General features: G+C 43.2%; 1 long non-coding RNA gene and 1 pseudogene across 1 annotated transcript in view; both read right to left on the bottom strand.

Annotated features, from left to right (window-relative positions):
- LOC138643174 (uncharacterized) overlaps window positions 1-15,826 on the bottom strand; it is a 106,882-nt gene that overhangs the window by 90,038 nt on the left and 1,018 nt on the right. The gene's annotated exons all lie outside the window — the stretch shown is intronic.
- On the bottom strand, window positions 542-15,565 carry LOC138642297 (zinc transporter ZIP13-like; annotated as a pseudogene).

The following is a 15,826-nucleotide window of genomic DNA, read 5'->3' as shown; positions in this document are numbered from 1 at the left end:
GGCATTGTCCATATAACACTGTATAAGAAAATATCTCTGTATGGAGGAAGGATCGGGTCACCGGCTCCTCCTCCAGTATCTGTAGATCTCTGCACGGAGGAAGGATTGGGTCACCGGCTTCTCCTTCAGTACCTGCAGATCTCTGCACTGAGGAAGGATTGGGTCGCCGGCTCCTCCTTGAGTACCTGCAGATATCGCCTAATTCCACAGACCATGGATACAAACACAAACGGAAAAGCTGGACACACAGGAACATAAAAGCAGGCGTGTATGGGAACAGACAAGCTGCGGGGAGGAAGCAGCGGGACATATGGAAGCTATAGGAGACACAGCATTGCACGGAGAAGACTACAAAATGAGGCCAAGGCCACGAATAAAGAATGTTGGGAAACTCTGCACGCTCTCCTCCAGGCTGATTGTGCCATGTCTAGGGGAGGACGCCATGAATGATCACACGTGTCTATGCCGGCAGGGGCGTTTCATATGCGGATATCCCATGTCTGGCAGTGCAGGTCGACTTTCGGATGACACAACGCTGAGGTCAATCAACCGTTAAGGACAGAACGGTCATCACAGCGATCACACAGCTAATCAGGAGGACTTGGAAGAGAAAAGCTCGAGGAACTCCCTGATCCAACAGGTCTGGCAGAACATTAACCAGCGTGATGTACAGGAACCCGCCCTATGTGAATGGTAAAATCCAGGCCATGGCTTCACCGGCTACCTTGGGTGACTGAGCGCAGACAGAGAATCCGGCTCCCAGGATCCCTCCCATCGCAGTAATCAGCTGCATCTTCGCTGCGCTCCAGAGTTCAAACCCGGCACGGAGGAGAATAGTGAAATCCCCAACCTCAAGGGAAATCTCGTGTAACAGAATGGCCACCGTTGTCAGAATTCCCACCTTCCTACTGACCAGAAAGCTGCCGGCCACCGTCATGCCGTGGGAGAAGTTATCGATGGTGTTGGCCAGCAGGTTGAGGTAGCCACTGACCTTAATACTGTCACTCTTGGCTCTCAGTTGCACTGCATTCCCCTTTTTGCTCCCGCATGTTTCCTATTCATCAGGCTGTCTTGGGCGAGTTTCCGCACACAATCTGCTCCGGTCGTCATCTGTTCTTTTTTTTTTTCATCTGTAAATTAGTTTTCTCCAAAATGAGGAAAGTGAAGAATCTGATCACCACCCACAGGCCGAGGAGATGCTGCTGCTGGAGGGACTGAGTGTTGCCTGTGGTGGCGCTGCCGTGTATGCCCAGGCCTCTGGCAGGAGATGAACAAACATGTCGCCCAATAAACCACCAATGGCAAAACTCAGCAGCTGCTTCAGCCTCTTGGTCCCTTCTTCAGATCTGAGCGTAGCGCCTGCCTCAACGGGAATCACCAGTAACGGAAGCACCCCGCTGAGCCCCCACCATTAATGAGCCAATCAGAGAGCAGATCCAGGCACCCAGAGCGGAGGTGTTGGCATTTTCACAGGCACGACTTCCTGGGGTACAGGCAGCGCTGAGGTGGAGCCCCCCACATGCAAAGAGCAGCTAGGGCAGAATCCTGACCCACATCATCCAGAAAAAATCACGGCCTGGCTCTCGGTTCCCGGCCGTCCCCGTCCTCGTTATCTCCAGGATCCCTGAACCCCTGCTAGCTTGTAGGCCGGGCTCCATCAGCCTTTCCTTTTGTTCTGCTTCTTTTGTTCCAAATGTAAATGTTCAATTTCTATAATTCTAATCCTTATTTCTGATAGCTTTATGTTCTATAAAGACTGAGTGTGGTGAGGCGGAGGATGTCAGACCTGGTGCTGTCTCGTGTCTACGGTCTTTCCTCCAGGAGATTCTTGTTTTGTCCTTTTAAAACTTATTTTTCTTCCTTTTTCATAATGATCTTTAGTCTGGATCAGTCCAGCTCACTTCTGTAATCCACAGACATGGGTTTTTCAAGTTTGTGTCCTAAAGTTTCCTCATTGCAAGGTATAAAGTGATGAAGGTTCAGGAGCTCATGTTCAGTGCTGAATACTCCTGGAATGCTATATCCTAGTGACTGTAATAACTACAGATGCCTGTATTTGTACTAGTTCTCAGGAAGTTCCTTGGTTTTTACCCAATCTTCATCTCCTTCTGTAATGAAGGATTCAAAATATTCATAGTTGTCTAACCAAATGTTTTGGATCTTCCAACTTTCCCTTTTGTGATCATATCATTTGTCATCTCATCTGACCACACAGCTTTTTCTTCACCTCTTATCGCTCTATTCCAGTATCACATCGGTAGGATTACATGCCCATGTGCCGGTCTTATTATTGTGTACATAATCTCCTTGTAACTGTAAACCTAGTCTTGGGTCCTGTGGTAGCATGTAATATTATGTCAGTGTCATGGATTAAGAGAACATCAATACAAACTTTACACCATAACCCATGCAAATGTTTCCAGTAATATCTACTGAATTGTCCTGCATGTCATCTATTAGGTTTTTTTTTTAGACTAGATCCCCTTGGTTTCCGTGAATGTAGAGTTCTTTTGAAAGGTTAATTCGCTTCACTAGTATTTGTTCCATGATGTAAAATGTCTTCTGCGTAGATCAGTTGAAATGGTACTAAGTAGCAGAAATGTGATTCCCATCAGATAGTAGCTTTTCTTGGGAAATATCCTCTTCTCCTGAAGAATTGATGTTGAATCTCTTCCATAAAGGACGTGGTGTCTTGTATTCCAGCTCGTATTTGAATCCATTTCTTCCTCAAAGAAATGCAGGATCATTATTTTGCAATATACAATTTGCATTGATCGACACACTTTGTTGTCTATGGGCATTTTACGTGGTTAAAAAAATCTCCATTGTACAAGAATCATAACTTTATAAAAGTATACAGCGGCACTGGGTATTATAAAATCTCGTATTGCTGCGAATTTAGACGACAACCACTGTTTTGTCAAAGGAAATGTATATAAGAAAAATAAATTCGCGCACAGCGAGATTTAATCAAAAAAAGGGAGGAATATATCTTATGTTTAATAGAAAGACACAATCCTTAAACACAAATACATGCACAAGCACTCAATGAATGTAAAACTACAGGTGTAAAAAAATTGCACTATTCCCACAATCACCTCTGGCCAAACAAGCCTATGTTTGAAATTACATAATACAGTACGTCAGACGAATTAGCAGCAAAATGAGTCACGTGCAACCCAGACTAATATAAAGGACACAAAGTTAGTTGAGCCTAAGTTAACAATGAACACTAAACGATAGTGCGCACCACCTTTAGCTGTAACGATGATGCTCAGAAGCCAATAATCATTGAGAGGTCATTAAAATGAAGATGGAACAGTTCGCCAAATGTTTTTTTAAAAAGTTATTTCCACCTCATAGAAAAAAAGGGTGAGGGATGATGGCGTGTGGTAGAAAACCAAAAACAAAAAACTAAAAATGCCAAAATCAAAAAAACAAAAAAGGGGGAAGCGGCCCTGGCCGGTGGCAAGGCTTCACTGAAAGGAACAAGGCGTTCGACGTACTGCACTAGGATTAAGCCAGGTCGGAAATCCGTAGCAGATATGCCGTGTGTTACCTTATACAGAGCGGTGATTCTGGGTGAGGGAGAGATGCTCCTTTCTTGTAGCTCCTGCTGGTGTCGTTATCCGGAGTCCAGTGTTGCTTGTAGAGTTACCGATGTCTGCTGTAGTAAGTGCTTCCTTGCAGGTGTGTAGTGGTGAAGCAGGACCTGCCGTGATGTCACTGGTCACGTGAGACAGCGGGATTATTCAAAGTTCTGACAATGTAGGAGTACGGAGAGCAGAAAGGACCAATCTTCCAACGCGTTTCGGAAAGATGCGCTTTCCTTCAGGGTTGGTCCTTAATGCCTACAAATACCGTTATATAAGGGAAGGAGTCCGATCTGTTAATCCTACATAAAGCCGAAAAGTTCAAACTCGCTATTTAATCCCTTTGGAATAAGGCTATCCAATGTAAAAATCCATTTACTTTCTGCTCTAGACATAAGACCTTTTCTCCAAGGCATTTTTATTTGTTCCAATGCTATTTCCATAAAATTGACATCAGTTATGCTCTTCCACAAAGTGTTTGGACAGTGGATGTCCTGTGAACTTGTGTTTAATATTGCGCATTTGTTCACTGATCCTTGTTTTAAGTGGGCGCTTCATCCTGCCTATATACAATTTGTCGCAAGGACACTTAATGGCGTGTATGACCCTTCTGTGGTGCACGTAATATGATGTTTGATGTCATAATTTATTCCGTTTCTAGTCAGTGTGCTGTTTTTTACTTTGCGTGTTTCTACACATAGCACATTTCCGACATGGGAAAAAATCCAAAAATCATTTTATCGAATAATTTTTTTGTTAGGAAAATCATGTTGTGAAGTAGGTGCAATCAAATTTCCCAAATTGCGGGCTTTCTTATAAATAAAGCGGGGATGAGGGGGAATGTGTTTCCCTAAAATCTTATCATTAAGAATGCTCCAATGTTTTCTCACTATTTTTCTGAGGGGAAAAGAATTTGAGTTGAATTGTCATGATGGGGACAAACCCCACTTGATCACTGCTATCATTTTGGGATTTTATTTTTAATAAGTCGGTGCGGGGTATAGCCGAAAACTGATGTTTGGAGGCTTCTAGTAACTTGGGGTCATAGCCTTTTTCCAGAAATTTAGCTGTCCGTTCGTTTGCTTCTTTCTCAAAATGTTGAGGTTTGGAGCAATTTCTATGTAACCTCATAAATTGACTTCTAGGTACATTTGTCAGCCATGTCGGTAAATGGCAGCTATTGGTGTGGATTAAGCTGTTGACGTCAGTGGGCTTATTATAAGTGCAAGTGTGTAAGCAGGAATCCTCAATAAAAATGGTTAAGTCTAAAAAGTTAATACTTTGAATGCTGATAGTGGCATTAAAATTTAAATAAAAATAATTTTTATTAATATTAGTTCAAAATAGTTCAAGTGATTGAGGGCCGCCTGACCAAATGAATAAAATATCATCAATATAGCGGCGCTAGAGGACCAGGTCCGCGCACAAGACATCTTGAGGATGGATAAATGTCTCCTCCCAGAGACCCACATATAGATTTGCGAAACATGGCGTGAACCTGGTCCCCATTGCTGTACCCCATTGCTGGATGTAGTAGTGCTCCTGATACTTAAAATAATTATGTGTGAGAATAAAAAACATACAGTCCTTAAGGAATTGAATTTGTTCCCCCAGTATTAATGACACTTTCTCCAAGAAATGGGTGGCAGCTTCACATCCTTTTTGGTTTTCAATCACCGTATAAAGTGATGTGATGTCCAAGGTGCCCATTATGTAGTGATCTTTCCATTCTATGTCCTTCAATATAGTCAGTATGTGGGTGCTGTCCTTAATATGAGTAGGAAGAAAGGGCACAATTTGCTGTAAGTGTTGATCCACATAGTGTGACATCGTGGCAGTTAAACATTGTATACCTGATACAATGGGACGCCCTGGAGGATTTGTTGCATTTTTGTGGATTTTTGGAAGGTGGTAGAAGGTAGCTAGCCTCGGAAAGGGATTATTAATATCAAATTCATATCCGACATATTTCTCGGTAGGGTCCGCTCTAAGTATTTTATAAGTACGTGAATCACTTAAAAGACATAGGGCTTCTGTTTGATAGTCCTCTTGATTTAAGATCACTATGCCACCGCCTTTATCTGCAGGGCGTATTACTACATTTTTATTTTGTAAGCAAATGATTGCTTGTCTTTCTTTGGCCGTAAGGTTATAACTGAATTTAGAGCATCTTTTGTCACTGATTTTTTTTTTTTTTTTTTTTTTTTCATCAGTAACGTTTTTTTGAAAGGTCTCCATGGGCTCTGAATATTATTTACGGGGATGGAAATAGGACTTATTTCTTACTGAAGTGTGTACATAAGGATCAGTGGGATTATTGGTTTGCTCTGTAGTAACATTTGTTTTCATTAAATGTCTTTTGATAGACAATTTTTTTCATGAATAATTTTATTCCTATAAACGCTTGAAATGTATCCATTTTGCTAGAAGGAGCATATTTCAAGCCCTTGAGTAATGATTCATTTTCATCAAGCTTGTTTGCTAAGATTAAAGATGCCTGAATTATTATTTATTTTTTTTTAGTATTTTTCTGTTTTAGAAGTTGTTGTTTTTTTTGACTTTTTTGGGACCTAACTGAAAAGGCTTGATTGTTTGTTGCGTGTTTGTGGGTGTGTTTTTTGTTTTTGCTTTTTTTTTTTTCTGAATAGTTACGGTAGATGCTTGATCCCGATTAGTTATGGGCACTTTCATCGCCCCCCTGATTGGCTTCTAAAATCTCAAACCTATTATAATTAGACAAGGGTGTGGAGGAAGAATTGGTAACAGAATTAGCTTGAGTTGAATTTAATTCTGTATTTATAGTTGACCTTCTGTTAGTATCTTCGGGAGGGTCAGGAGTGAGTGTACTACTTGTCCAATGGTTTTGATCTCAAAGGGACCTTCCCAATTACTTTCCCAAGGTTCATTCTTCCTGAAAAGTTTTAATCATCACATTAGCCCCAATCTTGAATTTGGATTCATATGGTGGCTCCACTTTTTGTATTCTTGATGCAGCATGTGGAAGAACGGTTTTCAGGTTTTCCTACAACATTAGCAACCATTTCAACCCTGAGGGAACCCAAATAGTGAGAGAAGTTGAGCCAGCAAACAATACTCTGAAGAAGCCGTCAATGTCCTTTTTATGCCAATTAAATGGAGCATAGAAAGTAGGAGATTGTGGTCAAAAGCTGCAGAGATCAGTTGCTTATGTTTTGCTGTCAAAAGGTCATTAATCACGGAGTACAGTTTCGTAGAAGGAAGAAGTCAAGACTGATGGATCTAGAAGAGTAAATGGGGACTAACTTGTAAGGTGGCAGTAGACAAGGCGCTACAAGAATCAATGGAGACTAGTCTGTAGCCATGTGTGCAAGGATCTGTGCTTTAGGAGTGAGATGAGTGAAAGGTGTCAGGTTTTTTGGGTTGTTGGATAGTGAGATCATGGTAATGAACTGGGTCTGTTTGAGGTGAAGGGTAGATTTAGAAGTTCTTAAATTTATAGTGAATAAAGTTTTCTGGTGTGCAAGTCTTGTTCCATAGGTGTTCGGCATTCCTAGAGCATCGCTGAAGAAATGGAGTTTGTGGTGTGAGCCAGGCCTGTTTTACTCTGGTTGGAGTTTGAGGGTCACTACTTGGTCTAAGGTGCTCGAGTGTCATTGTAGTGATATACAGGCAGATCGGGATATTAAAGAGACTCTCTACACTCACTGTCCCCAATCTCCTAGGTGTGAGGGTTAATGGCTTGTAGAATTCGGAACGTGCGATAAGCAGGAGAGTGCTGAGGTGGGCGAGGATTTGTGAGCCTGAAGGAAAATGTTGTGGTCAGAGGGGAAGAAGGGAGTTATCTAGGTGGGAGATTGAAAAGAGACAAAGACCAGTTCAAGGGTGTTACCATCTTTGTGTTTCACAGGTTGAGAGCTGAGGCCAAGATAATTGATTGGAGAAAGAGGCTGGGATGCAGATGGGGAGGTGAGGCAGTTTATGGGGATGTTTAACCCTCACAGGATAAGGGTTGGCAATTTGATAGACCTTAGGTGCGGTAGAAAAATAATCAAAGTGGGTTGGTTAGCCTGGGTCACAGTATACAACCACTACTCTTAGGTGAGACGGGATGGAAGAGCCTGATAGTGTGGACCTCAAAAGAAGGGAATGAGTGACCTGGAAAGTGCATTGAGGGGATAGGAGTAAGCGGACTCCACCACAGTCTGTATGCAGGTCTCGGGGAATGGGGAAACATGTAAGATCTTGAATCGGTTTCAGTGAGCGCCAACAGATTGAGGTCAGAGAGTAGTTGTGCTGGTATTGAAGCTAGTTACATACGGACTGTGGATTCCAGAGAGTGCAATTAAGAGGGAGATGGAGTTCAACTAATGTTAATCAGGCTAGCAGGCTTTCGATGTGAGGTGCGGAAAGGGTTTATATTGGTGGAGGGTGGACGGGGATCATTTAATACAGCTGAATGATATAACATGAAATCTGTTTGAAACGGATGAGTGTCCTTGGCCTGTTATGTGACCGGTAATGCAAGTTAATAACATAATTCTGGGTATTCAGTAATTGCTGCATTTAATGAGGGGATACCAGTTGGAAGAATATTTGGGGGACTCTGGATACCCTCTCTGTTGGTGCAATGGCCATCTCTGCTGCATGAGTATTTTGCAGTGCATGGTTTATATTGGTTATTTATCAGGTTGTGAATAACAACGCTATAATAGGACCTGACGAATAGGAGATTACGTGAGATGCCACATTCCTTGTATGTGGACGGTTCTCAACTGAGTAGCTTTGACTGTTATTGCTGCAATTTATTTGATAGTTGAGCCAATGTACAGTAGCGGCCGCCCACATAAGGGAATTATTTAGTGGTTTCCATTATTTCACTTTCTGCACTAGAGCATTATTATTATTATTATTATTATTATTATTATTATTTATTATAGCACAATTTATTCCATGGCGCTTTACATGTGAGGGGTGTACATAATAAAAACAAGTACAATAATCTTAAACAATACAAGTCACAACTGGTACAGGAGGAGAGAGGACCCTGCCTGCGAGGGCTCACAATCTACAAGGGATGGGTGAGGATACAGTAGGCGAGGATAGAGCTGGTCATGCAGCGGTTTGGTCAATCGGTGGTCAAGATCCTTTAATCTTCCACGTGGATTGATTTATGATGTATCACTCCAAAACGATCCTCACATCACTCATCATTAGTGTAACGGTAATTAGCAAAAGATTTTTAATAAATAAACGTGTGGGCGTAGGAGTGTCCAGAAACATGTGGGGGAATCCAGACCATATGTGGTCCACATATCATACAGGGTGACTCGGTTTTTCGGTAGCGGCCGCGCCATGTATGCTTTTGCACCCGAAACCCTCTAAATTTAAAACAAGCATGTGACTGTGCGAGTGTCCAGGAAGTTGTGGAGGAATCCAGGCCATATATGGCCCCATGTGACTGTGCGAGTGTCCAGGAAGTTGTGGAGGAATTTAGGCCATATATGGCCCCATGTGACTGTGAGTGTCCAGGAAGGTGTGGGGGAAGCCAGGCCACATATGGCCCCATGTGACTGCGAGTATCCAGGAAGGTGTGGAGGAATCCAGGCCATATATGGCCCCATGTGACTGTGAGTGTCCAGGAAGGTGTGGGGGAAGCCAGGCCACATATGGCCCCATGTGACTGCGAGTATCCAGGAAGGTGTGGAGGAATCCAGGCCATATATGGCCCCATGTGACTGTGCGAGTGTCCAGGAAGTTGTGGAGGAATCCAGGCCATATATGGCCCCATGTGACTGTGCGAGTGTCCAGGAAGTTGTGGAGGAATCCAGGCCATATATGGCCCCATGTGACTGTGCGAGTGTCCAGGAAGTTGTGGAGGAATCCAGGCCATATATGGCCCCATGTGACTGTGCGAGTGTCCAGGAAGTTGTGGGGGAAGCCAGGCCACATATGGCCCCATGTTACTGCACAAGTGTCCAGGAAGGTGTAGGGGAAGCCAAGCCATATATGGCCCTTTTGATGTGCTCCTCAGTCAGTCCTGGATTCCCCCTCTCTATTCAATGTTTAACAGGTCCTAAATTGGTACCCTTTTTTTTGCTGCTAATTGACTAAGTTTTATATTTTAATCGATCATTTGCTATATTGACGTGCATGCCCCTCGCACATGCCCCACGTATGATGCATCTAGACTTGTAAGGCCGGAGTCACACATGCGAGAAACACGTCCGTGTCTCGCATGTGAGATCCAAGCTCTGGCGCCGGCAATATGGAGAGGAGCGTGCAGCTCCATGTGTTGCTATGCGGCTGTACGCTCTGCTCTGGAGTGCCGGCGCCAGAGCTTGGATCTCACATGCGAGACACGGACGTGTTTCTCGCATGTGTGACTCCGGCCTAAGGCTGACGAGAGGATCAGGTAAGGGGGATTGTGGGAGGTTAGCTGGTTAAGGAAAAATGAACAGCTGGTCAACACATGAGGGGATGAATTGTTGATCAAGGACAACCAAACAGTCCTAACACTCTGCCTGACTCCATCTACACATTACTGCACCTTTCACCATCAGATAATGTCTACAATGAGGGAAGGACAGACCTAGATCAGGGAGTGCTGAATAGAATGCACTAGTATGATTTTACACGATTTCCACAATTAACCATCTCCTAAAATGATGCATCCTACAATATTAATAAATCTCCCCTTTGATATATAAAACGGCAGTGTCCAATAGTGGAGAATCACCCCAGTAATGACCACACGGAGTCCTCACCTTTCTGAAGCAGTCGTTACAGGACAGGTTCTGTCTGACCGAGTCTTTCCACCCTTGATATCGTCCATTGAAGATTGGGGAAGAAGTCTCTGATCTTGTCTAAAATCTACAGGCAAAAGGGAACAAGACTAAAAATTCAGCCCTGCAAATTGCCTAACAGTGAACTTTTTTTATCTTACATTATAGGAAAAAATAATTCACGAACACTGGGAGAACATGCAAATGTCATTAGTGGGACACATGAATATGGAGGCTTGGGGTATCGTTGTCCACCCGCTCCCCTTCCCCAAAGAGGTTTTCTCTCCCTGACCTGGTGTCATGTTTAGGTCATTGCGCACTCTCTTCTCTTTTCTCCTGGACCACCATCAATCTGCAGTATATAGTCAATACTGAACAGGTCGGGTGATCTCATATCGAAGGTTTCCCAGAATTGTTTTTGAGTTTGTTTTCAGATACCATGAACCTCAGGGCCCCATACTCCTTCCTTCAGCTCTGCCTCCACCCCTCAAACCATGTGAACTGGCCCTAATAATTATCCCATATGTTGTGCATAGGGGATTATTGTGTTACTAGAATATCCCCTTTAAGACAAACTGAACCTTAATGCAGGCACAGGCAGCAGTCAGTATGGTTGAACTTGTGGTACCTGGTACTAATACAGGCAGCAGACAGCCTCCATCTTCACACTGAGTGAGAAGGGGCATAAAGTAGCAGGTGGGTGGTCCAGCAAAAGGGCAACTGGGTGGTCAGCCAGGTGAATATTCTTATTTGATCACTTTTGGGCCCTCAACTCCTTCATATAATGTGCCCAGGCGGGCCAGCACTGATGTCACACAACAGGCCCATACATGCTGCAGTTGTTTGTGTAAGCCAGGGCCTTTGTTGTGGCGGAGCTACTCGGGCTTCGCATGCCCTCGCCTCCCTCCACATAAAAATGATGTTCCCTTGTCTGCTCACCTGCTGCTCCACTATCTGCACTGGCAGGCCTTCTACTTGGCTCCAGTCGGTCTGCTCCAGTCCCTTTGGGAATAACTGAGACAGTCCAAGTATAACTTCAAGCACAACACTTTACTTTCACATATTCGCAGCTCAAGTTCCATTACTGCGGTTACGTCAGTTTTCACAGAGCATGTCATTTCAGCTTTCCCTCTAATCCTCTCCTTCTCACACTGCTTGAGCCAAGGTCAAACTGTCTCATATGGCATTTCAGCGTTATTCCTGTCCAGATTCCTTGCCTTAAGTGGGGGTTCCCTCAGCTGTTTCATACCGGTTCTGAGGGAATCAGCCCATGCAAACATCTGCCACATGGCGAGCGACCTGCCTGTCTTTCCTGTCGTGTCAAATTTAAATTAAGCTTCCGTCCAGAAGCTGCTGATGCCTGTCTGGTTTTGGCCAAGCTGATAATGGGGTCCTGGATGACTGGGCACTAATTTTGCGAGCGTTTCAGGGCAACTGTCACTCGGGCTAACAGTACCAAGGTAATTGCAGCAGATTTCAATGCCAAGACACCCTACGCAAGAAAACGTTCACCATCCCATTTGATTTAGGTGTATCCATAGAAGTGACCCACCCAAAGTTTGCCGCATCGATGGACATAATGGTCTGTGTAAACTGAGGGTCCTGATCCAATTTGTTTTGCCCACTCTGCAAATTCAGCGCATTATGGGCATTGATGGGCCACTTATATGGATACGCCTAAATGAAATGAGTGGTGTTTTCTTGCGTAGGGTGTCTTGCATTGAAATCTGCTACAATGACAGGGTACTGCGTTCACCAGACACAACACAATTTCTATCCCACAAAAAGGTGATGCTGCGCTTAGGGGTTAAATGCTAAGTGATGCTGGAAGGCGTATAGCCCTTAACTAAGTCCTACAAGTGCGAAGAATGGAAATCTAAGTATATACTCTTAGCAGGGAGTAGATAAATCCTTAGTAAAATGCCTGAGAAGTTCAGTGGTGTGTGTGTGTGTATATACACTCACTCAGTTACAGGACAGTGCTTACCCTGCTAGTGGTGCGCCTGTAATCCCGGTGTGATGGCTCGCAATGCTGCAGAAGGATGTATCCAATCGGTGTAGGAATATGCGGGGGAAAAAAGGAGAAGAATCACAGTCCGGAGTCCGCTGCTTGCTGTTGCGGGGAGAAGGGAGCAGGAAAGTGTTGCAGCTGACGCGATACCTGGGGAGCCCCGGCCGAAGGTGTCCCTGGTAACCGCGGGGAAAAGATGGCTGCCGGTGCCTGCTAGCACGTGCCTGAACTGTGACGTCACAAGAGGTACGGAGCGGCGTTGGGGCCAAAAAGGAATGACTAAACCAACGCGTTTCGAAGGCAAACTGCCTTCATCAGGGTTAATGTGTCACCCCATCTCCTCCCTTTATATGCTTCAATTGTGCCACTAGCCCACCCACATCCTGCCTCTACACATAACTAGTTCGGGTATGCTGCAGGGAATCTATATTGCCGCAGCTATCCTTGCACTACCGACCAAGTTTTTGTTTATTTTATCAAGGACAGTACAGGGTTGGAACTTATCCTATTGACCCTCTGCTATCCCACATTAAAATATGAATGTACATTTAAAATTAAATTCTTTATTAGAAGTAATCAATTAAAACCTATACGTTTAGCACTATATATCCCTCCTAATGAGTGGATTACTTTGCTCATAAGTCCTCTAGTATTTTAAAAAACTAAATGAACCTGCTTGTACATAAAACAACCTTATTTTATGCCTGGAGTCATAAGGCTACCATGCCACTACAAGTACACTTGTGAAGGGTAAAAAATGTATTGATATATAAATAGGAACTGTATGTGTGCAGACAAAAAAATTAAATATTTGAGGACTAAAATATTTAAAATCATGAGTCGGTGGAGGTACCTGCCATAGGGACATGACCCCACCCTTGTACCTCCTAGTGAGACTGTCCATTCGGAAACAGCAGACAGCGTCTATATCTACATAAAACTGAGGTTAAAACCAAAGATTAAAGATTACACCTCGCTCCCCAATAAATATATTGTATGTGAAACCCCATTAATGGGGGTGGGAGAGAAAAGGGGAGTGGGGAAGGAGGTAAGGAATAAAGGGGGAGGGGTTTGGAAAAGAATATATAAGGGGAGAGAATGTATCTTGTATATAAAAAAGAAGGAAAAAAGATCAGGGGAGAGACTGCGTATACAAAAAGAAAAAAGGGGGGAAAGAAATTTATGGGGATTGGTTTTAAATACTATGAGTAGAAGGAGCCCTATTGCTATTGAAACGGGCGAGATTATGGCTCCCAATGGTTTATGTCCTAGTTGACCCCCAAAAATTATATATTATATTCAGTTAAAGCTACATATGATCGTGATTCCCAGCCCCCACTTATAGGGCATACAGTTCTAACTCCTGGTTAAGGCCTTTCGGAGATAGGCTGTCCAACAGAAATATCCACTGCGACTCAATTCTGGACATCTGTTTGAGGAAGTCCCCTTTCCTTGGATTTGATTGGGTATTCTGAATTCCACAGAAGTGTACATCTTTTATATTCCTCCCATGTTTCTCCACAATGTCACGACAAGGGGTGTCCCATATATCCCTTTTGAATGTTGGTCAAATGTTCTTTAATCCGTATCCTGAGTTCCCTCTTGGTCCAACCAACATATAGTTTCTTGCATGGGCATAGGATGGTGTAGATAACCCCCGTAGAAAAACAGGAAATTTTATTTTTAATACTGTCTTCATATTGCTAGAATCCTTAAATTCTACCTGGCAGGTTTTTTTGAAAGTTGTATTGATACAACCGAAACACTTGCCACATGGTGTAAACCCCATGTTTGAATTTGAGGGAATTCTGGTGTTATATGCAGATTTACTAAGGGCCAGTTTTTTATGTTGTGGCAAGAAGATTGCCCAAGGTTTGGGCCTTCCTGAAGACAAACTTGGGGTAAGGTGGTAAAAATTCTCCTACCACCTTCTCTTGACAAGATCAACCAATGTTTGCGTATGATGCCTTGAAATTTTCTATAACCTGCATGAAACTGTTATGATCGGTAGGGTTTTTATTTGTTCTGGAACATTAGTGGTCCCTACCACTTTGGATTTTGTCCCATATATCAATGAATCTCTAGATATACCCCTCACTTCATTCCTAGCTATCTCTAGTGCAGTTAGGGAATACCCTCTTTCTACAAATTGTTGTCAGATGTTCACTCATTCTCGTAATCCTTTGTTTGTACAATTTCGTCAGACTCTGGTAAACTGGCCCTTAGGGATGTTGGTAAGCCAAACAGGTAAATGACAGCTAGTTAGATGGATATACCTGTTTGCATCCACTTCCTTCCGATAACACTTGGTGTGTAGTTGGCCTTCCTTGATATACACATTGAGGTCCAGAAAGTTGATATTGCTTGAACTTATGGTAGGTGTAAATTCAAGGCCAAAGTCGTTGTCGTTTAGATTATACAAGAACAATTCCAAAGCATTCCATGAACCATCCCAGATAATCATTACATCATCTATGAATCTTCGCCATAGTATTAAGCCTTCATGTAGATGTCCGTTTTTGTATATATGGGATTCTTCCCACTTGGCCACGTATGTTAGCAAAACTGAGCGCAAACCGCGTGCCCATCGCGGTTCCCCATGTTTGTAGGAAGAACTTATCCTCATACATGAAATGGTTGCGTTTTGTAATGAAGGTAATCCCATCTTGAATGAACTGAACCTGATCATCTTGGTATATCCATAATTTTTGGAGGAAGATACCCGCCGCTTGACATCCTTTTTCCTGGTTAATCACAGTATATAGCAACTTGATGTCCAGAGTTGCAAGAAGCTACTTTGGTTTCCAATCCACGGTACTTAGAACTTGTAGGATGTGACCTGTGTCCTTCAGATAAGCTGGGATAAGTGGCATGCACTTTTGTAGAGGAGTATCCACATACCGGGATAGGTTCGCTGTGGGGCTATCTATCCCGGAAATAATTGGTCTTCCTGGTGGTTTTGCTTTACTCTTTTTTTTTTTTTTTAACTTCGGTATATGGTAAAACACTGCTATGCTGGGGTTCTCCTTGTATATAAACTGGTATTCATTATTATTTTATTTTTTTTTTTTTTATTCAGGATACCCAGAGATTTGCCCTTCATGCAAAGAATACTAAGTTTGCTCACATAATGTGAGGTGATCTCCTATTAGCTTCTTGTACGTTGTCCCATCACTCAGTCTTTCAGCTTCTTGGTACATTGTGCGATTGAGTACCACAATGCAAACCCCCCCCCCCCTTTGTCCGCTGGATGAACAATATCATTGTCTGAAGCTTTTTCAAAAATTCTCTTGCCGATTCAAGTTATGGGAGACCTATGTGGACCTTTGTTTTTTTCTGATAGTTTCCTAATATCCGCTGTTACCAACGTGTCAAAAGTTTGAAATGCATTGGAGTATTCCTGTACCGGATTGAACGCGGAGGGGTTGGCTAGTTAGGTGTGGACCTATTTAGATGTTTCC

This window comes from Ranitomeya imitator, chromosome 6, assembly GCF_032444005.1.
Source record: "Ranitomeya imitator isolate aRanImi1 chromosome 6, aRanImi1.pri, whole genome shotgun sequence".
Lineage (NCBI taxonomy): Eukaryota > Metazoa > Chordata > Amphibia > Anura > Dendrobatidae > Ranitomeya > Ranitomeya imitator.
The sequence above is the reverse complement of the archived record's forward strand: the minus strand, read 5'-3'. Positions and strand labels throughout refer to the sequence as shown.